This window comes from Protopterus annectens, chromosome 8.part0 (assembly GCF_019279795.1).
Source record: "Protopterus annectens isolate FY-2018-M chromosome 8.part0, PAN1.0, whole genome shotgun sequence".
NCBI lineage: Eukaryota > Metazoa > Chordata > Ceratodontiformes > Protopteridae > Protopterus > Protopterus annectens.
In genome coordinates, this window is record NC_056741.1 from 323,724,599 (window position 1) to 323,750,114 (window position 25,516).

At 48.1% G+C, this 25,516-nt stretch overlaps 1 protein-coding gene across 1 annotated transcript in view; it reads right to left on the reverse strand.

Annotated features, from left to right (window-relative positions):
* The window catches only part of CCT3 (chaperonin containing TCP1 subunit 3), a 1,145,726-nt gene that overhangs the window by 289,727 nt on the left and 830,483 nt on the right, over positions 1–25,516 (reverse strand).

The following is a 25,516-nucleotide window of genomic DNA, read 5'->3' on the forward strand; positions in this document are numbered from 1 at the left end:
CGGAGATTGAGGGTTGTCCACAAAAGGAAGAAGGGATTTCCACATCATGAAATATCTCTGTTAAATGATGGAAGAAACCCAAGAATCTTGAATAACGTTTAACCAACTGGGAAGGTACATGAAAGAAGAAGAGATAAAGGAAACTGGCGCAGGGAAAGGGGAAAAAAACTGTCACAGAACCTGGTTTGTCCTGAAAATGAGGCTTCTGAGAATTAGGACTCAGAAGACTTGTCCTGGAGCACACGTCTAGAACCCTTTTTACTCTTAAGGTGGTGGGCGGGACTGTCTGCAAACAAAGGCAGATTTGGATTCAGAATTTCACTGAAAGTTAGTGACAGGGGAAACAAAAATATGATGCAATTCCTGCAAGCCCTTGACTTTATCCTGGAGGAACTTAAAAAGCACAGCAACAGTAGCAGAGCCATAGAGGTTCTTATCAAGAGAGGCATCCAACAGTTTAGATTTAATGTCATCAGTTAATGGCTGAAGACGAAGGCAACAGCACCTCAAAACAGAACCAAATGCAGCAGCGCTAGAAGCATCATCAGCTGCATCATAGCTATACTTAAGAGTGATGAGCCACTTGAGGGGAAGAACCCAATAAAGAAAGGGCAGAGATCTTCCCTTCTGAATCAGTAAGGTAAGAAACTGCCTGAGAAGCTTGTGAAAGAAGGGCTAAAACAAAAAGCCAGGGTGGCAGCAGTATACAACTTTCTGCCTAAACATTCCATGGCTCTATCGTCTTTATCTGAAGATAGTAGTTTAATACAGGACAAAAATGTAAGTATGTCAGAAGACAGACACTACAGACGGACATTTGTACAAAAATGTACAGGCATCTTGTAAAATCTGTTAGGTTTCTTGGGAACTGGTGACTGAGAATCGGGGGGCAACAGAGGCTGCTGAAAAGCTAAGTGGACAGCCAAGACAGGAGGAACCGAAGGTTTGGGAGACTCCATCTGGAGGAGTTCATATCATCGCTTTTGAATATCACAAACCTGAAAAAGAATAGTTGTGTAAAATCTTAACATAACCATAGATATCTCTCTCTTTCGTGTTGCAGCATTCTTAGTGTGGGATTCTCCACCTCAGGCGACCCGAACGTAGTCTCCTATACAAAAGCTTAAGCCTGGTTGCTGTATGTGTGTGGGATGTCACATCCACGGCCATAAACCAGGGACCTTAAATGTGACGTCTGCATGCACAGACCTCAGAACTTAATTGCCCAGTCAGACAGTCGACTAGTATGAGCCAAATGATGTCCACAAGAAGTTAAATGCTATTTACTGGTTAATCTGACCATAGTCTCGGTGGTTCTCCAAGGTGCCCTCCAGACAGGTCAAGAGGAATGAGGGAGGATAGGTGGGGGGAAGGAATACTGCAACATGGAAGAGAAGAACATCTATGGTTATGTTAAGATTTTACACAACTATGTCCTTCTATTCCCATGTTGCAGCATTCTTAGTGTGGGAGAGTGCCACAGCTTAGGAAGAAGGAAGGGTGGAGGTAAAGGTAGCTGATTCCAGAAAGCCCTGTAGGATTGCCCTAGCAAACCCTGCTCTGGCTCTGGAGATGTGGTCCAATTTGTAGTGTCTGGTAAAGGTGTATATAGAGGACTAGGTGGCCGCCTCCAGAATGGAAGCTGTGTCCAGGCCTTTGAAGAAGCTTTGGAGGATGCTATGGCCCTGGTAGAGTGAGCTTTTCCCCCGCATGGTAGGAGTAGCACAAGTGGATAGTTTTTCTGGTCCAGCAGGAAATGGTTTGTTGACTGCCTTGACCAGGCTCTGGGATGAAAGGATACAAAAAGCTGGTTGGATCTTCTGATGGACTTAGTTTTGTCTAAATAAAACCTCAGTTACCTGTGCACATCTACGGAATGGAGTATCCGGTCAGTCATTAGTGGGAGAGGAGAAGGTGGGCAGGTGAATGGACTCGTTTAAAGACAGTTCGTTGACCGCCTTGAGCGTGAAAAAAGGGTTGATGCGAGAATCTTTCCCATTTTAAAATGTAGGATCTCCTTGTAGTAGGTTTCCTGGCCTCCCTCAGGACTGAAAGCATGTCCTCACAGTAGAGTCTGAAAGGAATTAAAGGTTTATCACCCATAGTGTAAGACATAACATCTGAAGGGGAGGATGAAGGAGTGCTCACCTTCTGCTGTGTGAGTAGCTCCACCTTGTGGGGCAATTTCTGGTGATTGCCCTTGGCGATATATAATAATACGGGGAGAACCAATGCTGCCTTGGCCAGCAGGGAGTCACCAGCAAGATTTTTGGTTTGTCCTTCCTGATCTTCAGGAGGAGTTTTGGAATGAGAGGGAAGGGGGGAAATGCATATAGAAACCATCCCTTCAATTAAATGCTGAAGGCATCAACCCTCCAGGCTTTCCAACTGCCTGTTCTGGGTGGAGTCAAAACAAATCTACTTCAGGTATGCCCCACTGGCAGACAATGTCTAGAAATACTTCCCTGTTCAACATCCACTTGTGATGTAGAGATGATCTGCTGAGAACATCTGCCTGTTGGTTGTCTTGGGATGGGATGTAGTTTGCCTGCAGAGATAAGTTGTTCTGGAGGCTAGATCCCAAATCTATACTGCTATCCTGCATAGAAGATAGGACTCACTGCAGTTTTCTCATATGCATCCTGGCTAAAGGCAGCATAGGAATGGTGGCTGTCATGAGGTCCAGAACCTGTAGGAATTGTCTTGCTGATTGCTGTTGGACCTGGGATCAGGTCCTGGAAGTAGGCAGTAAGGGAGAGAACTTTGTCCTGAGGGAGGAATGCCTGTATCGGGTCTGTTCTGATCCTGCATCCCAGAAAGTTTTTGTCCTGCTGGGGAGTTGGGGATGACTTGGGGCGGTTGAGGGTGAACCCCAAGCTTTGTAGCAGGGGCATGGTGAACAGCAGATGTTTTACTTTTAGGGTGTCCTCTTTTTTTTCAAGGATGAGGATGTTGTCTAGATAGGGATACATTTGAATGCCTTCGGTTCTACAATAGGCTATTACTGGTGCCAGGCATTTTGTGAATACCCCGGGTGCAGTAGATAAGCCAAAGGGCAAGGCTGTAAATTAAAAGTGAGAACAGGGCCCAGTAAAACATAGGTACTTTGTGTGACAGAGTTTTATGGGGATGTAGAGGTAGGCCTCCTTGAAATCTAGTGTGGCCAACAATGTCTGGGCTGGCAATAGTGGAAGAAGGGTCTGGAGGGATAATACTCAAAGATGGAACTCTTAGAAAGAGGTTTAGAAAGGACAGATCGAGAACTGGCCTCCAAGGGCCGTCCTTTTTTGGTACTAAAAATAACCAAGTAAAAACCTTTTCCTTCTTATCCTGGAGGGATGGGTTCTATAGTTCAGATGATCCTGTAGGATTCTGGGGGAAAAGGTGTAGTTGACTGAGTGGGAATGGAATGCCCCTTGCAGGGGGTCTTTCTTTCAGAGAGAAGAAATCTCTCTCTTTTACTATTGCCAGAACCCAGGGGTCTGTACTGATAGTTTTCCAAAGGGGTAGGCAGTGAGACAGGCAGGCTAACAGGGGGAAGTGGGCAAGTCAGTCGCACGTTGCTGGAGCCATTTCTGTCATGAAAGGGCCGTCTTTGGGTAGGTTGAGTGGAAGCTGGTCTGAATGTTGTCCGTCTCCTGGCTCATTTCCTATGCCTGGAAGAGAAAGAGGTAGCAGAAGAGGGGGTCCCTCCTGACAAAGGTAGTCTTGGCTGGGTAACTCCTTTAGTATTTAGGAATGGGGGACACCAGAAGGTGTTATATATCCTGAAGCTTCTTAATTTTCTTCTGAAGGTTTTTAGAGAGTTCTACAGACTGTTTCCCCAAACAAGAGGTTGTGGTCAAGAGGGGAATCAAGAATTCTGGACTTGAAATCTTCCAGCAGGGTTTGAAGGTGAAGCCAAGAATATCTGCACAGCACTGACATGGAAGCAGCAGACCTTGCAGAGGCTTCTACTGCATCATAACTGCATCTAATTGAATGTCTGACTACTTGAGAGGACAGGGACAGTTTTGAAGCTACCTCTGTTTTGTTAGGGGAGTCAGGCAGGAGGACAGGAGAGTAGAGGCTTGGGATACTAAGTCCAGGGCATATTATATCATACAAGTTTGGTAGTGGATAGGTCTGAAGGCGAGGGTGGAGGAGGTATAAACCTTTTTCCCTATCCTGTCCATATTCCTACTGTCCTTGTCAGCAGGTAAAAGGGATGAAGAGGATATTGATCTAGACTGCTTGTCAAGGGATACAGCAATCACTGTCGGGTCTGGCAAGGGGAGTTTAATTTCTGTTCATCAGGCATCTTGTAGAAATAATTAGGTCTCTTAGGGGCAGGTGGCTATGAATCAGGATTTTTTGATGCTGAAGAAAATGCATCAAGATAAGTGGGTATTAACTGGTGGAATGGCAGGTGGAGAGGGATATTCTACTTGCAGTAATTCAAAATATCTCTCTTGAGCTTCAGTCATTTGGGAAGCATCCCAAATATTCTTTCATTCTGGTGATGGTCTTCCCACAGGTAATGTCCTCTGGGGAAGACTCCCCCTCTATGGATTCCTCATCAGGGGAATAGTATTCCAGTGGAGAGGCAATATGTGATGAGCAAGTGATTGACTCATCGGATGAGGAGTAAACCTCTTCTTCTACTTCTCCTACATGAAAAGTGGGAAGATGAGTAGAAGTAGCTGAGGCAGGCCTAGGGCTGAGAACAGGGATGGAGGAGGGTGAAGAGGCAGGGGGACTAAGGGCCATGAAGGCATGCATGAAGGATTGAATGAAGGACTACCAGTCAGGTAATCCCTCAGTAGAGGGAAAGAGATGCTTGCTTTTCTGTTTCCATTTCAAAGAAGTAGTGCTAGGAGAAGACCTAGCTTCAGGGGGGCTTTGTTGGAGCTGGGGCTTTGGGTTCTGGTATCCCAGTTGGGCGTCCGGCAAGGGCTGGTTCCCCCTTGACATCAGCAGAAAAGTACAGTTTTGTACCTACCATAAATGTAGATGTTCTAGGATCCACATTGCTGCAGTCCTAACTATTGGGTAGTCCGCTGTCCAGTCGGCCCGAATACCAAAGTATATGGCTGACGTCGGTCAGGGTGCATTAGACTGACGTCAGTACGTCAGGGTACTAATGCGCATGACCGACGCCATATCCTCAGTCTTTTCTTGCCCCAGATGTCAGAAGACCCTAAAAAGACAAGGCCAAATATACCTGCACCAAAAATATGTACAATATATACAAAATTACCAGCATAGAACCTCATCTACACAACCACCCCTAAACACAGAGGGGAAGGAGGGAGGGTAAATTGGACTGCAGCAATGTGGATCCTCGAACATCTACATTTATGGTAGGTACAAAACTGTACTATGTTCTTCATTCCACATTGCTGCAGTCCTAACTATTGGGTAGAATCCCAAAGCAGAGGTAAGGGAGGCTGGCAAATCATAAAGAAGCAGGAGCTGACAACATGCCTTGCAAAATAGCTGTGGCAAAACCAGCCCTAGACTTAGAGTAGAGAGGAAGGTGATAATGCTTAGAGAAGGTATGCACTGAACTCCAAGTAGCTGCCTCCAAAATATCCTTAGTTGCCACCCCTTAGAAATGCTGTAGAAGTGGCTGTAGCCCTAGTGGAATGAGGCCTAATCCCAGCTGGAATCTACTTGCCATGATGGGAATAACAAAATGCAATGCAAAACCCAATCCACCTAGAAATAGTTTGTTTTGACACAGGCTTGCCCTCTTGAACTCAAAGCAAAAGAAACAAACAACTGCTGAGACTGCCTAAAATCCTTAGTCCTGCTTAAATAATAACGCAATTGCCTGTGTACATCTAAAGTGTGCAAAATCTTTTCCCTTTATTTTGGGGTCTGCATAAAAAGTAGGCAAATGAATAGTTTGGTTTAAAGCCACACTAGAAACCACCTTAGGCATAAAGGAAGGATTAGTACGTAATGATACCCTATCCTTATGAAAAATCAAAAAAGGCTCTACCGCCATAAGGGCCTGCAATTCAGAAACCCTTCTAGCAGAAGTAATGGTCAACAAAAAAGCAGTCTTCCATGACAAGTATTTCAATTCAGCAGTAGCCGCAGGCTCAAAAGGTTGTAGAGTAAGTTTCTCCAACACAAAATTGAGGTCCCAAGCAGGAGTAGGAGCTCTACGTGGGGGTCTTATATTCTTTGCCCCTCTAAGAAATTGCTTGAACAAAGGATGCGAAAACAATGGTGGGTCACAATCATAGTGAGCTGAAATTGCTGCAGCATGAATCTTAATGGAAGAGAAAGACAAACCTTTGTCCAATAACTCAGTAAGATATTGAAGAGCCACACTCAAATTAGGCTCAGAAATCACCAAATTGTTTGCTGCACTCCAAAATAAAAACCTCTTCCATTTTTCTGCGTACACTTTCCTTGTACTAGGTCTTCTGGCTTCCATAATCACATTTAAAACTTGTTGAGGAAGTTGAGACCTGCTGTGTTTCAAAACAGAATATGCCAGGCTGTTAGATGAAGAGAGTGAAGCTTGACATTGAGCAGGTGACCGTCCCTCTGAGACAACAGGTGTGGAATCAAAGGTAAAGGCCATGGAGGCTTCCTTACCAGACTCCTCAGTAATGGGTACCAGTGTTGCCGAGGCCAATCTGGAGCTATTAAAATCATCCTTGGCTTGTCTTGTCTGACCTTTAGGAGCACCTTTGGGAGAAGAGGCAGAGGTGGAAAGGCATACACATGAAGATTTTTCCAACTGAAAGACAGAGCATCCACTTTCCAAGCTGTGTGATGAAACCCCTTTGTGCAAAACTTTGGCAGCTGGTGGTTTAGTGGAGAAGCGAACAGATCTATGTCTGGAGTTCCCCATGACACTGTCAATTTTTGAAATACATGAAGATCCAGTTTCCACTCGTGGGGATCCATGATTTGTCTGCTTAACACATCTGCTAAGGAGTTCTGTGCTCCGGCAGAAACCTTGCCTGAAGAGTTAGTTGCAAGCTGAGCGCAGTCTCCCATAAAATCATTGCTTGCCTGCACAACGGGTAAGAATGTGTTCCCCTTGTTTGTTGATGTACCACATGACAGTAGTGTTGTCTGTTAGAATCAACACCTGCCCTGGAAGAAGTAACTCCTTGAAAGCCATTAATGCAAACTGGACTGCTAACATCTCTTTCATGTTGATATGTAGATGCTGTAGTCTGGCAGGCCACTTGTCTTGTATCCATTTTCCATTTAGATGAGCTCCCCAAGCAATGTCTGAGGCATCTGTCGTTAGAATCTGACTCGCCTCTGGCCGGGTCACAGAGAGTCCCTTGTTTAGGTGACATTCCTGAGCCCACCACAAAAATTCCTTTTGAATGCAAGGTATTATTTGAATGACAGTGTCCAAATCCTGGCAGTGCTGTGTCCATACATTTTGAGATACCATTGCAACTTCCTCATATGCAGTTTGGCATTGGGAAGCACCAGAATACAAGATGCCATGAACCCTAAGGCTTGAAGGACTGTCCTTGCAGTCAGCCCGGACTGAAGAGATAGGTGATGGAAGTAACTGGAAAGATTCTTTTGTTTGTCCGGGGTTAGAAAGGCCATCTGGGCTGCTGTATTCAGTCTCACACCCAGAAAGCACATGTCTTGAGAGGGTACTAGACTGGACTTTATTTCGTTCACAGAATACCCTAGGCATCTTAGCACTGCTATCACAAATTCCAACTGCTGTAAAAGGTCTTCCTTTTCTTGAGCCAGAATCAGGCAGTCGTCCAAGTAAGGATAGATTTGAATTCCTTTTAACCTGAAGTAAGCAATCACTGGAGCCAGAACCTTTGTGAATACTCTGGGGGTAGTAGATAAGCCAAAGGGCAATGCAGAGAACTGATAATGAGAATTTCCAGCTCGAAAACGCAGATACTTCCTGCAACTTAGTCTGATAGGCACATGAAGGTAAGCTTCCTTGAGATCTAAAGTTACCATCCAGTGATCTTTGCCCAGCAGAGGTAAAAGCTGTTGCAACGTCAACATTTTGAACTTGGGAATGTCCAGATAAGTGTTGAGGATAGATAAATCCAAAATTGGTCTCCACGTGTTCCCCTTCTTCGGTACTAGGAACAGGCGAGAATAAAATCCTAGGCCCCTTTCTGGCACAGGAACTGGCTGAATGGCTCCTATTTGAAGCAACAGAGAAATTTGCTTGTGAGCCTCTTTTCTTTGTAGAGGAGGAATGTCTGGCATGCCTTTGAAAGGAGGCAAGGTATGGAAATAAAACCTGTAACCGTGGTGAATGATATCCAAAACCCATCTGTCTTGGGTAATTAAATCCCAATTTTCTTTGAAAAGAGCCAGCCTTCCTCCCAAAGGTGCTGCCAGGCGAGAATGTACTGGCAGCTGAAAAGGTAGGTCATTGGGTCTGTTTACGAAAGGACTGACCCCTGCCCTCACCAGAAGACTGAGCAGGTGAACTCCCTGTTCTAGGCCTAAAAGAACCTTGTGCTCTGCCCCTACCACGTCTAGACCTACCCCTACACTGGGAATCATAAGCAGGATATGTCCATCCCTTAGTAGGCCAATTTCTACTAAACTTCGGAGGCTGAACCTGCAAAAAATCCTTAACAGTTTGCATTGACTTAGCCTTGTCCTCCATTTTCTTTAAAACTGCTTCCACAGGCGCACCAAACAACACATCAGACTGTAAAGGAGCATCCAAAATCCTTGTTTTAACATGCTCAGCTAAATTCTGATCCCTCAACCAGGCGTGCCTACGAAGAACAGAACCAGTGGCAGCCACCCTCGAGGAGGCCTGCACCGCATCAAAACCACACTGCAGGGAATGTTTACCCACCTGTTCAGACACATGAACTAAATCCTGCAACTCTTTACACTCAATACCTTCTGCCAGAGCATCCACCTTAGATTTCAATTGTGAAAGGAGATAATTCTGATATTTTAACATGTGAAACTGACAATTCAACGCCCTCATGGCTAAAGTGGAAGAAGTATACACTTTCTTTCCCCATCTATCCAAAGCCCTTGCCTCTTTATCAGGAGGAACAGGATTTTTAACAACAGAGGCCTTCACACCTTTAGGCCCCTGAGAGACAGTTTCGGGTCTGCCCTAGGACTCTTAAAAGATACTTATGAGCTTCAGGCACCCTATAGTACCTATCCGGTTTAACTGGGGCAGGAGGCAAAGAATCAGGATTCAGGGAAGCCTCTGCAAAACATCTTCCACCACATTCAGAACAGGAGGTATAGCTAAAGGCCTATGCTGGGGTAAAACAAGAATTCCCTAAGCCTCTTCCTGGAATCAGAGAAATCTTGACCTTCCCATTTAAAATGCTCCCTCATGGAATGCAGAGTCTCTGAAAATGAAAAATCCTCAGGAGGAGAAGCTGAAGGAGTAGAATCATCCACATCAGAATCAGAATAAGGAGGAAACTCCTGCAAGTCATCAGCCGAAGACTCAGAAGCCTCCGAACATTGCTCAAAACTCTCAAACTCAGGTTCCACCCTAGGCCTCTTATCAGGAGGGGGCATAGAACCTCTAATCATAGTAATTAAATCCTCTGCCATTTTAAGCATATGTTTCTTAGGCAAAGACCCTGAAGCACTAGGAGAAACCCCCACTGAAGCTAAACTTGGCCTGCCTCTCAAGGAAGCCTTGGAAACAGAAGGGGAGGCTCTAACCACCTTAGGAAGAGAGGGAAGAACAGCCACCTGAGAAGCCCCCTCAGCCTGGCCTACTTCCTGAGAGGACACATCTTGTAACAGTAAAGTCTCTCCCTGAGACTCCAAAGAAACTCCTGGCAGAACCTCCGGCTCCACTGAGTTTTCCAGAGAACCGACGTCCGGGACTGTCGGTTCTTCAACTCTAGGCTTTGCTGCTTTGTCCTTGCGCTTTTGGTCGAAGCGGGCGCCGGAGCATCCGACGGCATTTTATAATTACAACGCTTCCCAAAACTAACCTGGCACAGTCTAACCTTCTCTTAATAGTGCGTTTGTTAAATCTAGCACAAGAGCGGCATCCAACAACGCCGTGCTCAGGCCCTAAACAAGGTATACACAAAGTATGGTAATCCCTATGAGGTATCTGTTTCCCACAAGAAATACAGTTATTCACTTTTTCTGACATCCGGTTAAATACTGAGGCAAGAAAAAACCAAAATATTCCCCAACGGGGTACTTAGCCAACTTTGATTCGGTCTGAAACTCTGACTTCAGAAACTTTCAGAACGCCAACCTGCACTCGCAAAATTGCTTCTGCATCGGACCATGCGGCAAAAAAGACTGAGGATATGGCGTCGGTCATGCGCATTAGTACCCTGACGTACTGACGTCAGTCTAATGCGCCCTGACCGACGTCAGCCATATACTTTGGTATTCGGGCCGACTGGACAGCGGACTACCCAATAGTTAGGACTGCAGCAATGTGGAATGAAGAACATCCAACGTCTGAGCTACCTCTGTGGACGTGCCAGCCACTACTTGAGGAGCGGCTTCCTCCAGGGGAGTCGGTGAAGCAGACTGCTCTAACGGACATCCCTCAACTCCTAAACCAGAAGCTGGTGGGGTGTCCAATGGCGGAGAGGTAGTAGTAGGCCGTGACAACTTGGCCTTTTTGCGCAGAGGCTCCGCCTGGGCGACGACACTGGATCCATCCTAAGTGCTAGTTTCTTTAGCCTCAGGTTTTGTAAGTAAAGATTAAGGGTGGCCAGATGGCTTCTGAGCATGTTAGGGACGAATGACTGCCAAACTGAACAAGAGGTATGGTTGCATTCCCGGCCTAGGCAAAAAATGCAACGGTCATGCGTGTCTTTATGCAGAATCTGACACCCACATTGGCATTTACCCTTCTTAGCAATTGGCTAAAAGGGGATGGGGGACACAGCAAACGAAGCTCAAGCAACTGTAAAAAAACGAAATCCCCAACTGGGTACTTTAGCTTTAGATGTTTTGATAGAAGAGGAGTGATATGATCAAGCTGATGTTCGACTGCAGCGGAAAAGTTCTGAGGTCTGTGCGTGCAGACATCACATTTAAGGTCCCTGGTTTATGGCCCTGTGTGTGACATCCCACACACCTACAGCAACCAGTCTTAAGCTTTTGTATAAGAGCCGACATTCAGGTCGCCTGAGGCAGAGAATCCCACACTAAGAACACTGCAACATGGGAATAGAAGGACATCAGTTCCATTTGAAATATTCCATCATGCACAAAATGCCCCCAAAAGAGTTCCTCTAAAGGAGAATCTGGACTAAAAGAATCATCATCCTTAGATCCATAATCCAAAAGAAAAGGGATTTTGAGAGGAATATGCCAACAACTCTACCCCAAAATTTAAATCCTCTTTGAATGACTCCTGCACTCTGGGCCTCTTAAGAGGAGTAGATGACCAGGCAGGAGTGGATACAAAGACACCCTGAGGTGGCTTCAAGGCCATTACTATATTAAAACAATCACTGAGTAAAATCTTGCCATTCATGTTGGGGATCTTTAACAGCAGGGGAAATGTGCTTGTTTTTTCATTTGAAGGATACCTGCCCAAAAACCCTAGGAGGTTTGGACCCTTCCAGACATTCAATTAACATAGTAGGAATCTCCTCCTAAATTGGGCTCTGTGGTATTCCCCTTGGTCCCTCAAATATAACCAGCCAAGTTTCCTCCTCAATGTCTGGAGGAGATGTTTGTAAAGCATCAGAGGATGTGTGAAACGCAGGTTCTTGGCCGAAGTCTGACTCCACCACAGCACCTTGCACCAATAATTTTAGACATTGGTTCTCTAGGTAAACTGATAAGGAGAGATGACTATGTAGGGTCTTGGGGGCAAACGACTGGTAGATAAAACAAACCGTATGGTTGTGAGAAGCACCCAAACAGGGCAGACTGCTTGTGATGGTCTTTATAGGGAAACTGCATCATACACTGACATTTTCCTTTCTGGATGACATACAAACAAACAAAAACAGAACAGACAAGAAGAAACCCAAACAGGCACTTATCTGAAACACAGCTCTGTTACCAGCACAGGAGGACTTTTTAGACGGACGTTCAATGATGGCATTCGGATTGGTGGCAAAGTAGTTGTGGGGTATGTACATCTTGGCATATGCCTTGCACAAGGAGTACAAGTGTGATGTACAATGTCTATAAATTCCAGGGGCTTTGGTATACTGGCTGGACATTGGGCTATCCCTGGAAAAAGATCCTTTTATGTGAAGAGTACTGCAACAGTGACATGGAATGACATCCCCTGTTGTGCGATCATAGCAGCAGGAAAGACTTGCCAAATCAACAAGAGAGTGGGCAGGTTGAAGCACACGGAGACAGACAAGGATCTTTCGGTTTACAATCAAAACTGGTAAACTGCATTTGTGGTAGACATGCAATTTCCAAGTCTGCATAACGAACCAAAAACAAAATGACTACACTACAGCAAATGGGTAGTGTACGTCGACATTTTGAGTTCGATATTGTGTAGGGAGGTCGCAGGTCAGTGAGGAAAGTACAGTTGTGTACACTTACCATAAATGTAGATGTTCGAGTGTATTCACTGTTGCAGTCATTACATTTGGGTAATCTGCTGGCAGGTTGCTCTCAGTCGGCCTGAATAACAAAGTCTTGAGTCCTGCGTCGGTTGCTGTCTCCTCTTCCATTACGTCAAATCATCAGGGGTATAAAATGAGAAGTTATGTACCTACCATAACGTTCCATGTTAGTTGTCTTCTCTCGCCTTCTTTCTTGCTGGATGGGTTCGGAGCCGAACCTTGGCTCCGACTTGGCCACTTACTAAAGCTCGAGAGCTAATTTTACCGGCTCGAAGCAACCCTATATCCCATGATGCTAGGCGATAACTACACAGATCTCGTTTGGTAGCTGAAAAAACAACCTAGGCAATATAGTCCTCCAACTGGAGAGGAGGAGGAAAAGGATAACCCCAAAAGGATCGCTATCTAAACTGAAGTTACCCTAGGACAAGGTATTTGGCTGAAAATGCAAGATCAGGACCCTTCAAAGAAGGGGGAAAAACTTTTCGGTCTGTCCAGGCTAGGGGTGGGACGTGTTAAGAAAGAAGGCGAGAGAAGACAACTAACATGGAACGTTATGGTAGGTACATAACTTCTTAATGTTAAGTTGTCAATCTCGCCTTCATTCTTGCTGGATGGGACCGCGTCCCTAGCACCTTCATCCTGGGTGGCTCATTGGAACAGACTCTTGAGAACGGTGGAACCAAAGTTTGCCCTGCTTCTGGAGGCCATGTCCAATTTGTAATGCGATACAAAGGTATGAGGAGAAGCCCATGTGGCTGCCGCGCAAATAGTGTCTACTGGTAGTCTGGCTTGAAAGGCTGTTGATGTGGCTAGTGCCCTGGTTGAATGGGCTCTTGTCCTAGAAGGCAATTCTTTACCTCTGAGTTGGTAAATATACGTGATCAAAGAAGAGAGCCACCTAGACAAAGTTACCTTGGATACTGGAAAGCCTTTCCTATTTTCTGCATAAGATAAAAAGAGTTGATCAGATTTTCTGATTTGTTTAGTTCTGTCCAAATATCATCGGAGCCGATGAATATCCAGACAATGCAGTTTTTGCTCCGCCCTGTTCGTATAATTAGGGAAGAAAACTGGGAGGTCAACTGATTGATTTAAATTTGTCTGCGAAGCCACCTTGGGTATGAAAGAGGGGTTCGTTCTTAGAGAAACTCTGTCTTTGTGGAAGACTAAGTAAGGAGAACGAATGCAGAGGGCATGAAGTTCAGATACTCTCCTAGCAGATGTAACAGCGACCAGGAAGAGTGTTTTCCAGGAAAGTAATTTCAGTGAACAGGAAGCCGCAGGTTCAAAGGGAGGTAGAATCAAGGAAGTTAAAACTAGGTTTAGATCCCACTGTGGTGGAGGATCTTTGATCGGAGGTTTGAGTAAAAAGCCACCTCTCAGGAATGCTTTGCAAAGCTTATGGGACATGATGCTGCAGTCCGACAGACCTATGTGAAAATTTGAAATGGCTGCCAACTGAACTTTTACTGTGGAGGATGAAGACCCTGAATGAAAAATTTCAGCTAGGAAATCTAAGACCGAGTGAATTGGAGCAGTGAATGGATCTATATTTCTAGCCTTTGCCCAGAAGGAAAAACGTTGCCATTTACTAGTGTAAATCCATCTGGTAGAAGATTTAAGGGAAGCTACTATAATATCCCTGACGGGATTTGAAATCATAGGAAGCCTGGCTAGGGAAGGAAGTGGAGCAACCAAGCAGTGAGGTTGAGAGAATGAAGGGATTGGTGCAGCTGCCCCGACTGATGGGTCAAAAGATCTGGGACTGGATCCAGATGCCAAGGCTGCTCCAAGAGATAACGATGCAGGAACGGAAACCATATCTGTCGAGGCCAATAAGGGGCAATGAGAATCATCTTGGCTCTCAAGGCGGTTGCTTTCTGAATTACCTGTGATATTAACGGAAGGGGTGGAAAAGTGTAGAGAAGTCCCCGAGGCCAATCGTGGACTAGAGCGTCTCTGGGGGGATGGCCTGGCAGGGGGAAGAGAGTGAAGAAGTTGGGGCATTTGCTGTTTTGAGGTGTAGCAAAAAGATCGCAGCAAGGGAGGCCCCACTTCTGAAAAATCTCTTCCGTCACAGATTGTTTGAGAGACCACTCGTGTGGCATGCGGATAGCTCTGCTCAACCTGTCCGCTATGATGTTGGACTTCCCGGGTATATGCATTGCTATCAGAAACCGCTGAGAAGAGATCGCCCATTGCCAAAGTCTGAGAGCTTCTCGACACAGGGGATAGGACTTGGTTCCGCCCTGCTTGTTGATATACCACACTATGGACATATTGTCCATTCGGATTGCAATAGTCCCCAGGGGAAGAGAGTCTTGGAGGGCTTGCAACGTCAAAAGCACTGCTCTCATCTCCAGGACATTTATGTGCAGGTGGCAATCGAAAGGTTGCCATGTGCCGTGGACTGTCCTGCCCTGAAAATGCCCCCCCCACCCGATCAGGGAGGTGTCCGATGTGACCGTGGCGACCGGAGAGGGGGCAATAAAGGATCTGCCTTGATGGACTTTATGGGAGCTCATCCACCAAGAGAGATGATTTTTGCAAATTGGAGTTATCATGATCTTGTAGTGCATGGGGAGTTGTTGGAAAGACCATTGGGTGAAAAGCATCCACTGTAGAAGACGCATGTAAAAACGGGCAAGAGGTAGAAGTGTGATGGCGGCCGCCATGAGCCCTAATACTTTCAGGACATACCTGGCCTGAATTCTGTCGCTCTGAAGCAGAACATGGACATGATTTTAGATATCTAAAATCCTTTGATCTGTTAGCTTTGCTGAAAGCTGCACGGTGTCCAAGTTGGCGCCTATAAAGGTAATAGATTGACAAGGCGTCAAGGCAGACTTTTCGAAATTTATAGAGATTCCTAGCCCTCTGCAAATGTGGATGGTGTAATCTCTGGCCTGAAGAAGTTGATACCTGGTGGTGGCGGTGAGGAGCTAGTCGTCTAGATATGGAAACACCTTGAATCCTTGACGCCTCAGGTGAGCCGTAACCGCTGCCATACATTTGGTGAACACTCTGGGGGCTGTAGTGAGACCAAAGGGCAGGGCTCTGAATTGGTAGTGACTGGCCCCCAGCCGGAAGCGGAGAAACCTCCTGGAGCGCCTGTGAATTTTGATGTGATAGTACGCATCCTGAAGGTCCACACAGCACATCCAAATTGTCCTTGCCCAGAAAGGGTAGAATGGACTGTAGCGTGACCATCCGGAAATCTGGTCTTTTTTACAAACTTGTTTAGTTTGCTAAGATCTAATATTGGTCTCCAGTCCCCTGTTTTTTTTGGTACCAAAAAGAACTTTGAGTAGACTCCGGATCCTATCTGGTCTACTGGGACTGGCTGGATGGCCCTTTTTGCTAGTAGTTTTGAAATTTCTAGCACTGCTTGTTCCCTTAGACTGGGTGGAACGTCTGGAAGGGATCCCTTTTGTTGAGTTGGGGTTTGGATAAAGGAAATTTTGTAACCCTCTGATATAACCGACTGTACCCATTTGTCTAAAGTAAGGGAGAGCCAGGCTTTTGGGTACAGCGATAATCTTCCCCTGACTGCCTCCGAAGGTGGACAGTCGGGCAACATCTCAGGGATGTTGGAAGGGTTTGCCAGAGAGAGACTGTTACCCTGATTCTGCGGACCCCCTCTGCCTCTTTGGCGGCATCTGTTGTTACCCCCTCTGCCTCTGGGGGTAAACTGACCTCTTGCGTCAGGTGCGACTCCTTGTGATTTGCGGAACCACATTTTTCCACCCTTTTGACCCTTAGGATATGGTCTGGAAGGGGTGGAGAAAGACTCCTACGGCAGAAAGAGTCTTGCCATCTTGCTCGCATCTGGTCAAGGTGTCTTTCACTTGAGGGCCGAACAACGTCGAACCATCAAAGGGGGAGATAGTGAAGGACGCCTTGAAGGGGTCTGCAAAATTACAAAGCCGCATCCAGGTGTGACGCCTTAAGGCCACACCTGTGCCTGCAGCCCTACTCGCTCCATCGGCTGCATAAGAAATGAGGCGCATGGAGGAGTTAACAATGGAGTTTAGGGTTCCCAGCTGTGAGTTGATTTTCTCTTGGGACCCAGCAGCTGACAGATCCTGTAAAACTTCACCCAACTCTTTGAGAACATCTCTCTGAAGGCGGGTGAAGTGACACAAGTAATTCAGCGACCGCATGGCAAAGGTCGCTGAAGAAAACATCCGCTTGCCGTACCATAGTCCTAGAATCCTTGTTAGGAGGATGGATAGGTATTGAAGGATCAGCTAGTTCCTTCTTGGTGGCTGCAGCCACCACCATGGCATCAACCGGGACACCTTTTGTTAGAAATTGCCTATCTGCTGGAGCCGTAATAAATTTAGAAGGCCTCCGTGGGGTGGGTTCCACCCGAATCCGGGGCAGTCCACGCCTTCCGTGCCACCACGTCCATAAGGGGGTCGAAAGGCAGACACACCCAGGAGGGGGAGGGTCGAGAACCAAACGCCTCCAGGTAAACCGACTCGTCCTCAGAAGGATTAAGGGAAGACCAGTTCCCCCCGTTTCAGGATTTCAAGGATGTCCGAGAAGGAGACATCCTCAGAGGGGGACCTTGGGGATCCTTCCGACTCATCCAAGTCGGTATCGGATGTAATGGACTCAGGGGAGTCCACATGCTTCTTCTTACATGTCCTCTTGCGCGGAGGTTCACCTGAAGGGTCAGGAGAAGCCTCGGAAGAGGAAGATATTCCCAGTGGGGAAACCTGAGGCGTTGGGTCTCTGGGTCCGGGAGCAAGAGAGTGGGAAGAGACGTCAGCAGACACGGTAGTGGGAGGAGCTGATGGAGCTGACTGTTGACCGTGCCCTGGGGCTAGTACACTCATCACCTCGAAGGCTCCCCTATCAGATAGGCCAGAGAGCTCCCGCTCCGAACAGGTAGGAACACCAGGCCGCACCGACAGGGACGGCTCCGAAGCCGATGTCGGGGCCGAGCTCATCAGCGCCGACACTCCGAGAGGGAGAAAGGGGTCAGACAAGGGTCCGATGCCACTCACCCCCTCAGAACCGGCGAGAGAGACCAGGCGCCCGGATATCTCCAATGAAGGTATCAAGGAGGAGATCGGAGCAGACGACGACGGAGCCGAAGGGGGAGGTATTGGCTCCGACGCCACAACAGTCACGGCTCCGAGGAGCTCTGGCTCCGAACTCTGAGGGAGAGTCGAAGGAGGAATAGTAGGTAGAGTTGAAATAGCCACTGTCTGATGAGAAGGGCTATGAAGCATTTGGGCCAGTGCCTGAGACTTTAACAGTCTACTGACCACTCTCTCGAGGTCATGGTCGGAAAGCCTGGACGACCGAGAAGAACGGCTCCGATGGCTCCGCTCCGAGAGCAAGGGCGACCCTGGAGCCGAATGGATCGATTCCAAAGATGGAGATCTGGATCTTTGTCTGGAGATGGATGGAGCGAAAGATACGTCGGCTCCAGCCGGAACCAACCGTGAAAGTAAAGGCTCAGCAGTATCGGCGCCGAGTGGAGCCGATGTGGGAAGCTGCGGCACTGAAGCATCGGCTCCAGCTAGAGCCGATGTTGCCACAGATGAAGAGCCAGCAGCCGAAGGCTTAGGACTCTGAGCCGACGGTTTTGCTGGCTTCGAGGGCTTCCCCGGCACGGATTAGGCGGGGAGCCCACGGGCTTTAATAAGCCCCTTAATATTAATTTGTTCCTGCGCTCCTGCAGGACTCTTGGGCTGAATGCATGGCACACAGAACAAGAGTCCTGCGGGTGCAGGGGTCCCAGGCAGTAAACACAAGAAGTGTGACCGTCTGTCAGAGACATAATCTGACAGCACGAGTCACACTTCTTGAAGCCGGAGACTTTTGTGTCCTTCGACATAGTATTGTCGAAGAAAAGGCACAAGTAAAAAAACACACATACACACCCAATCCAAGCAAACTAGTTAAACAGAGATACACAAGCGCACCACAGACACAGCAGAGAATCCCTGTCATGAACTAGGAAAGGAGCAGGCCTAAGGCCTAAAGTAGGGGGAGGGATTAAAATGGATAAAAGGGGAAAAAATTTAGCACTAACGGGGAAAAGGGGTGTAATATAACTGTTAGCTAACTAAAAGAAAGGGAGTGGGAAGGCTAAGTTTCAAAGGTGACTTTGAAGTAATGAAAATCCCAACACTTACCAAGAGCCGATAAAATGCACCTTGTCAGCGAAGCGGCAAACGAGATCTGGGTAATCGCCTAGCATCATGGGATATAGGGCTGCCTCGAGCCGGTAAAATTAGCTCTCGAGCTTCAGTAAGTGGCCAAGTCGGAGCCGAGGTTCGGCTCCGAACCCATCCAGCAAGAATGAAGGCGAGATTGACAACTTAACATCATGCAGCTGACGCCATTTTAATCAGTTTTTCTTGCCCCAGATATCAGGTTCCCCCCAAATGGGGAGCTCAAAAAAAATACACATATATATATAACTATAAATATATAAATGCACTTTAGAACACAAAAGCAAATACCCACAAAGGCTTTTGAGCATAGTGAAGGAAAGAAAGGGTATAGAAAGGGGGCTGGGGGGGGGGGGTTACCCGGGCTGCAACAGTGAATACACTGACATCTAAATTTATGGTAAGTGTACACAACAGTACTATGTTCTTCGTGTTTCACTGTTGCAATCATTACATTTGGGTAGAATCCCAAAGCTATGGATGAGAGGATGGAACTAAACAGCATTAGGAGCAGCTATAAGGCCCTGCAGGACTGCCATGGCAAAGCCTGCCCTGGATTTAGAAAAGAGGGGTAAATTGTAATGCTTTGTGAACATATGAACTGAGCTCCAAGTAGCAGCTTCTAGAATGTCTCTGGTAGGGACCCCTCTGAGAAAAGCTGCTGAAGTAGAGGCAGCCCTGGTGGAATGGAATCTGATCCCCTTGGGCACAGGTTAAACATGGTGCAAGTAGGAGAAACAAATGCAATAGCTTATCCACTTAGTCTGCTTTGATATAGCTTTCCCTTCAGATCCTGCAGCAAATGCCACCAGTAGTTGCTCAAACTTAGAGATTTTGTCCTGTTTAAGTAGAATCTTAGTTGTCTGTGAACATCCAATGAATGCAGAATCCGCTCCCCCTTGCTCTGCAGATTTGAGAAAAAAGTTGGCAGGTGAATGATCTGGTTAAGAGCCACATTGGATACCACCTTAGGCATTAAAAGATTGGGGCCAACCTGTCCAGGAAAAATATAATGAAAGGCTCCACCTGCCATGAGAGCCTGTAGTTCTGAAACCCTTCTAGCTAAAGTGACTGCCAAAACAAAGGCAGTCTTCCAAGAAAGAAATTTTATATCCGCAGTAGCTGCTGGTTCAAAAGGAGGTAGGGGGAGTTTTTCCAGCACAAAATTGAGGTCCCATGCAGGAGTTGGCGCTCTCCTGGGAGGCAATAAATTTTGGGCCCCTCTGAGATACTGTTTTAGCAGGGGATGAGAAAAGAGGGGAGGCTCTGTGTTGTAATGAGCCGAGATGGTAGAGGCATGGATTTTTATTGAAGAAAAGGATAGGCCCTTGTGAAGCATTTAGAAGTTATGTACTCACCATAACGTTCCATCTGAGTAGGTGACTTCATTCGGATGCAACCTGTGGGTATCGGATCCGATCTCGGATCCGAGCCGGCAATTCAAAAGCTTAGGCTCCGAGCTCCTAGCTCCTCCCTCTTACCCATAACCCCTTGCCAAGCCCTGACTGACCTCAGATTGAGTTTGCCTCAAAATACTGACCACAGTATACTAAAAACAGCATAAATACTCGCTCTATAAAGGTCAGGGGGATGGAGGGGTTGCATCGAATGAAGTCACCTACTCAGATGGAACGTTATGGTGAGTACATAACTTCTAAATCTGAAGTAGGCAGACTTCATTCGTCTGCAACCTGTGGGACAGAGTCCCTAGCTACCTGAATCTTGGGCGTCATGGAAGGATGTTCGAGCACCGCTGAGCCAAAGGATGCTCTTCCTCTAGAAACAACATCCACCTTGTAATGAGAAATAAAAGTATGAGGCGAGGCCCAAGTAGCTGCCGCGCAGATATCATCCAACGAAACACGGGACTTAAAGGCGCTGACGAGAAACTGCCCTAGTAGAATGAGCCGTAACCCTCTGAGGAGCAGGTCTGCCTGAAGTGTCATATGCCTGCAGAATGCAATTAGCAATCCTTTAGATAGAGTGACTTTAGACACTGCTTTACCCAGAGCAAATTTAGCAAAGGAGACGAACAGCTGATCTGATTTCCTGTGGCCAGCTGTCCTGTTAATATAAAAACGTAATTGTCTATGAACATCCAATGAATGCAATTTGTATTCTCCTTTGTTTGAATACTTGGGAAAAAAGACAGGCAAATTGATTGACTGGTTAATATTGGATTCAGAAGAGACCTTCGGAAGAAAAGATGGATTGGTCCTGAGGCACACCCTATCAGGGAAGAAAGAAAGATAAGGCGGTTTGACACAGAGCCTGAAGCTCAGACACCCTTCCGGCTGAAGTGATAGCTACCAGAAAGGCAGTCTTCCAGGAAAGGTATTTTAAATCAGCAGAAGCTGCAGGCTCGAAGGGAGGAGCAGTAAGGGCCTGCAGGACTAAAGACAAGTCCCAAGGCGGTACAACCTCCTTGACTGGAGGCCTTAACAAAAAAACTCCTTTGAGAAAAGTTTTGCATAATTTCGCTGTCATAAGGGGAGCTGTGTCCTGGCCAATGTGATAATGCGAGATAGCCGCCAATTGTACCTTAATCGTGGAAGAACTAGCCCCTTGATGAAAGAGGTCTGTTAGAAAATCTAGCACCGCAGAGATGGGTGCTGAAAAGGATCCACAGTTCTCTGTCCTGCCCATATAGAGAACCTCTTCCATTTACTCCGATAAACCTGTCTGGTGGAAGGTTTATGAGCAGCCACCAAAATGGCTTTGACCGGTGAAGAGATACCGAGTCCTAATTAAGGTTGGAATTGGAGCAGCCAAGCTGTCAATTTCAGGGTCCGCAGATTGGGAACTGGCATTCCCAGAGGGTGAGAGATGAGATCAAATTGGATCCAGAATCCATGGTGGATTGATTTTGTGAGACCATCTGAAGGGAACCAAGGTTGTCGAGGCCAGAATGGGGCAATGAGAATCATTCTGCTCCCCAAACTGTTGGCTTTCTGCAGAAACCTCTGCATCAGAGGAAGTGGAGGGTAGGCATAAAGGAGACCGGGAGGCCAAGCATGCACCAGAGCATCCTCGAACTCCCTGGTGGGGAAGCAGAGCGAAGAAATTGTCGATTTGGCGTTTGAGGGAGAAGCAAAAGATCGCAACAGGGTTGCCCCCAAACGGCAAAAATCTTCTTCGCTACTTGAAGATTGAGGGACCACTCGTGTGGAGAAAGGATGGTGCGACTGAGCTTGTCCGCAAGGATGTTGGACTTTCCCGGAATGTGCGTTGCTATCAGAAAGCGTTTGGTGGAAATTGCCCATTCCCAGACTCTCATGGCCTCTCGACAAAGGGGGTAAGACCTGGTTCCTCCTGCTTGTTGATATACCAGACTACGGACATGTTGTCTGTCTGAATCGCAATAGTCCCTGTAGGAAGAACGTGGTGAAGTGCTTGCAACGCTAGGAGCACCGCCCTCATTTCCAGGACATTTATATGCAATGACGTCTCTGTGGGATTCCACGTGCCTTGGACAATCTTTCCCGCAGAATGCCCCCACCCGAGGCAAGAAGCGTCCGTGGTCACTGTGGCTCGGGAAATGCAGCGCAAAAGGTCTTCCTGCTAGGGGCTCGGAGAAAGAAGCCACCACAGAAGGGAGTCCCTGCACGCTCTGCTGACCGCAATCGGGCGTTTAGAGACGAACAAAGAGGAGACCACTGAACTTGAAGGGTCCATTGAAGAACCCGCATGCGTAAATGGGCATGAATTAGAAGCGGGATAGCTGCCGCCATAGAACCTAGGGCCCTCAGGACCGAAGCTGCAGTTGGAGATGGTTGAAGGATTGCTGTCACATGACACCTCAGGCTGACGATACGGTCTGGGGTGAGGAAGGCTCGCATTGATCTGGTGTCTAGTCTTCCTCCTATGAAATCTATAATTTGAGTTGGATTCAGAAAAGATTTCTCCCAGTTGATCGTGATGCCCAGCCTTGGTGCTAGTTGAAGGAAGTAATCCCTGGCTGAGCACAGAAGATGCCTTGATGATGCCGTCAGGAGCCAGTCGTCCAGGTACGGAAAGACCTGTAATCCCTGGAGCCTCAGGTGGGCCGCTACCACCGCTAACACCTTGGTAAACACCCTGGGGGCTGAGGTGAGACCAAAGGGAGGACCCTGAACTGATAATGACTGGCTCCCAGCGGCGAAGAAACCTCCTGGATCGCCTGTCCATCCGAATGTGGTAGTACGCATCCTTGAGGTCTATGGAACACATCCAGTCGTTCTCCCTCAAGAGGGGAGTATAGATTGCAGGGTGACCATCCGAACTTTTGCTTGGTTACTGACAGGTTCCATAGGGAAAGGTCTAAAATTGGTCTTAAGTCCCCGTCTTCTTTGGCACCAAAAGAACCTGGAGTAAAACCCTAATCCGCTTGATCTGGGGACGCTGGATGGCTCTTTTCCTAGCAGCTGCTCGATTTCGATAGCTGCCGCCTCCCTTGGTCGGGTGGAACATCTGGGAGGCTGCGAGATTTGGGAATCTTGATTAGGGGTATTGAATATCCTCTGGATATAAGTGAAGCACCCAACTGTCTGTTGTTATGGACTCCCAAGAAGTCAGGTGCATCGAAACCGCCCCGACTGCCTCCAGAGACGGACAGCCGGGCAACCCTTCAGGGCTGCTGCGTGGGTCTCTCAGAGAAGGTTCTCTGGACCCAAAATTGCCAGGAGCCCCCTGCCTCTGGCACGACGACCTCCCGTCCTCCTCTGCCACGGAAGGACTGGTTATCCGAGCAGGTTGGGACTGCTGCGACTTCGGAACCACATCTTCTTCTGTCCCTTTTGGTTCTTAGAGAAGGACCTCTGGGGAGCTGAGAAGCGGACTCGACGGCAGACAGCGTCTTCCGTCCTTTTCGCTCTGGACTAATGTCTCGCGAACAGTCTTGCCAAACAAGGCAGAACCATCGAAAGGGGCATTCGAAGGTCGCCTTGAAGGGCTCAGCAAAATCACAATGGCGGAGCCAGGCCTGTCGCCTCATGACAAGGCCTGCTCCGCTGGCTCTAGCGGCTCCCTCAGTAGCATGAGACAGCAGCCGCATAGATGTAATGGATACAGATCTGAGAGTGGCCATTGGTGGAGTAAACCTGTTTATCCTCACTCGAGATGGACTCGGGGAGATGCAGCGTATTCTTTAATCAGATCTCGCTGCATCCTAATGACATGTGCCATGTAGTTCAGCTCTCAAGGAGAAGGTCGCTGAACTAAAACTCTTCCCAATGCGATCCATCGAACGGGACTCCTTGCCCGGAGGATGGACGGAGGGACTCTCCTGGGCCAATTCCCTCTTCGTGGCTGCAGCCATCATCATGGCATCTACTGGGGACCCTTACTCCAGTGGGTGCGGTCTGATGGAGGAGAAAGAATGCGGTCCGGGCGCTTAGGGATAGGCTCAATGGTGTCCGGATCCTTCCACGCCTGATAGATATAAGATCTACCAGGGGTCAGCAGGAGGGACACCCAAGAGGTAGAAGGGCCCTCGAATGCCTCCAAGAACACAGACTCGTCCGAAGAAGCCTTGGGGCAGACCACCCTGATCCTTAACATCTCCATGATGTCTCCAAATGAGACGTCCTCAGGGGGTGACCTAGGGAGCCTTCCCTTCATCCAAGTCCGTGTCTTCAGTGACGGACTCAGGGGAGTCCATGTGCCTCCTCTTGCACTTGCGCTTCGAGGTACTTCATCGGGGGCTGTCCGAGGAGTACTCTTCAGCAGATGGATGTTCCAAGGGAACCACTTGGGACATCGAGGGGCTGTCCCTGGGACCGGCTGGTGGGGGCCTGGCCCAACTGCAATGGAGTGCGGGATGGAGCCGTGGCAGGGACCGGGGTCCGGATGTCCTCGACAGTGCCCTTTCCATAACGTTGAAAGCCGAGGGGAGCCAGCTTCTCTAAGCCCGAGCCGACCCCACTCGGATCCGGCGACGGATCGGAGTCGGAGCGAAACCGCCGGATCCGAGACCAGTGTGCTCCGACCTGGACGGAGCGAAGACACACCAGCTCCCTCGGATCCGAGGCTCGCCTCGGCTCCGAGGTCGAGGCCGAAGTACCAAGCACTCAAGGGATGGGACGGATCCGAGGTGCGCCGACCTATCGGATCCGACCCACCCCGGATCCAAATCTGCACGGCGCCGATAGCTCCGAACCCGTGGTATGGGTCGGAGAAGGAGCTAAGGCGAAAAGGTGAAGCCTCCCGGTTGGGGGCTAGAGCACTCCCATTTGCATTTGGGCCTGGATGAATTTCCTCATCATCCGGTCCATATCAGCTTAGCTCATAGAAAAGGTCGATCTAGAGGAGGCCACGCGGACCTAGAGAGCCGTCTCGGTGACCTCCTGGGCTAGCCTCCTCCTCCTCGGGTCCAGGAGAGAACCGAGGGAGTGGAGCCGAGGAGGTGGAAAGCTAGAAGGCACAGGGGAGGCCCGCTTAGATGGAGGAGCCGAACTGGAAGCTTCGGCTCTCCTCTTGTGGTGCTTCTGCCTCTCCCTAGAAGAATCCTTCCCCTCCGGCAACTTTAAGGGAGGTTGAGTCCCAGCCGGAGGGGGAGAACTCACAGCAACAGGTTGCTGACTGGAGGGGGCAGAGGCCGAAGCAGTATCTGGGGGTAAAAGACCCGCCAGCACCAACTTCGACCTCCGTTCCCTTAAAGCCCGGGAGTTGAACCCTGCACAAATGGTACAACCAGAAGACAGGTGTTCAACCCCCAAGCATTCTGACGAGTGTGGCCATCTGCTGGGGACAGCTTATGGCCACACTGACATTTCGAAAAAACAGCCTTAGGGGCTTCAGACATTACACCTAAGGCCT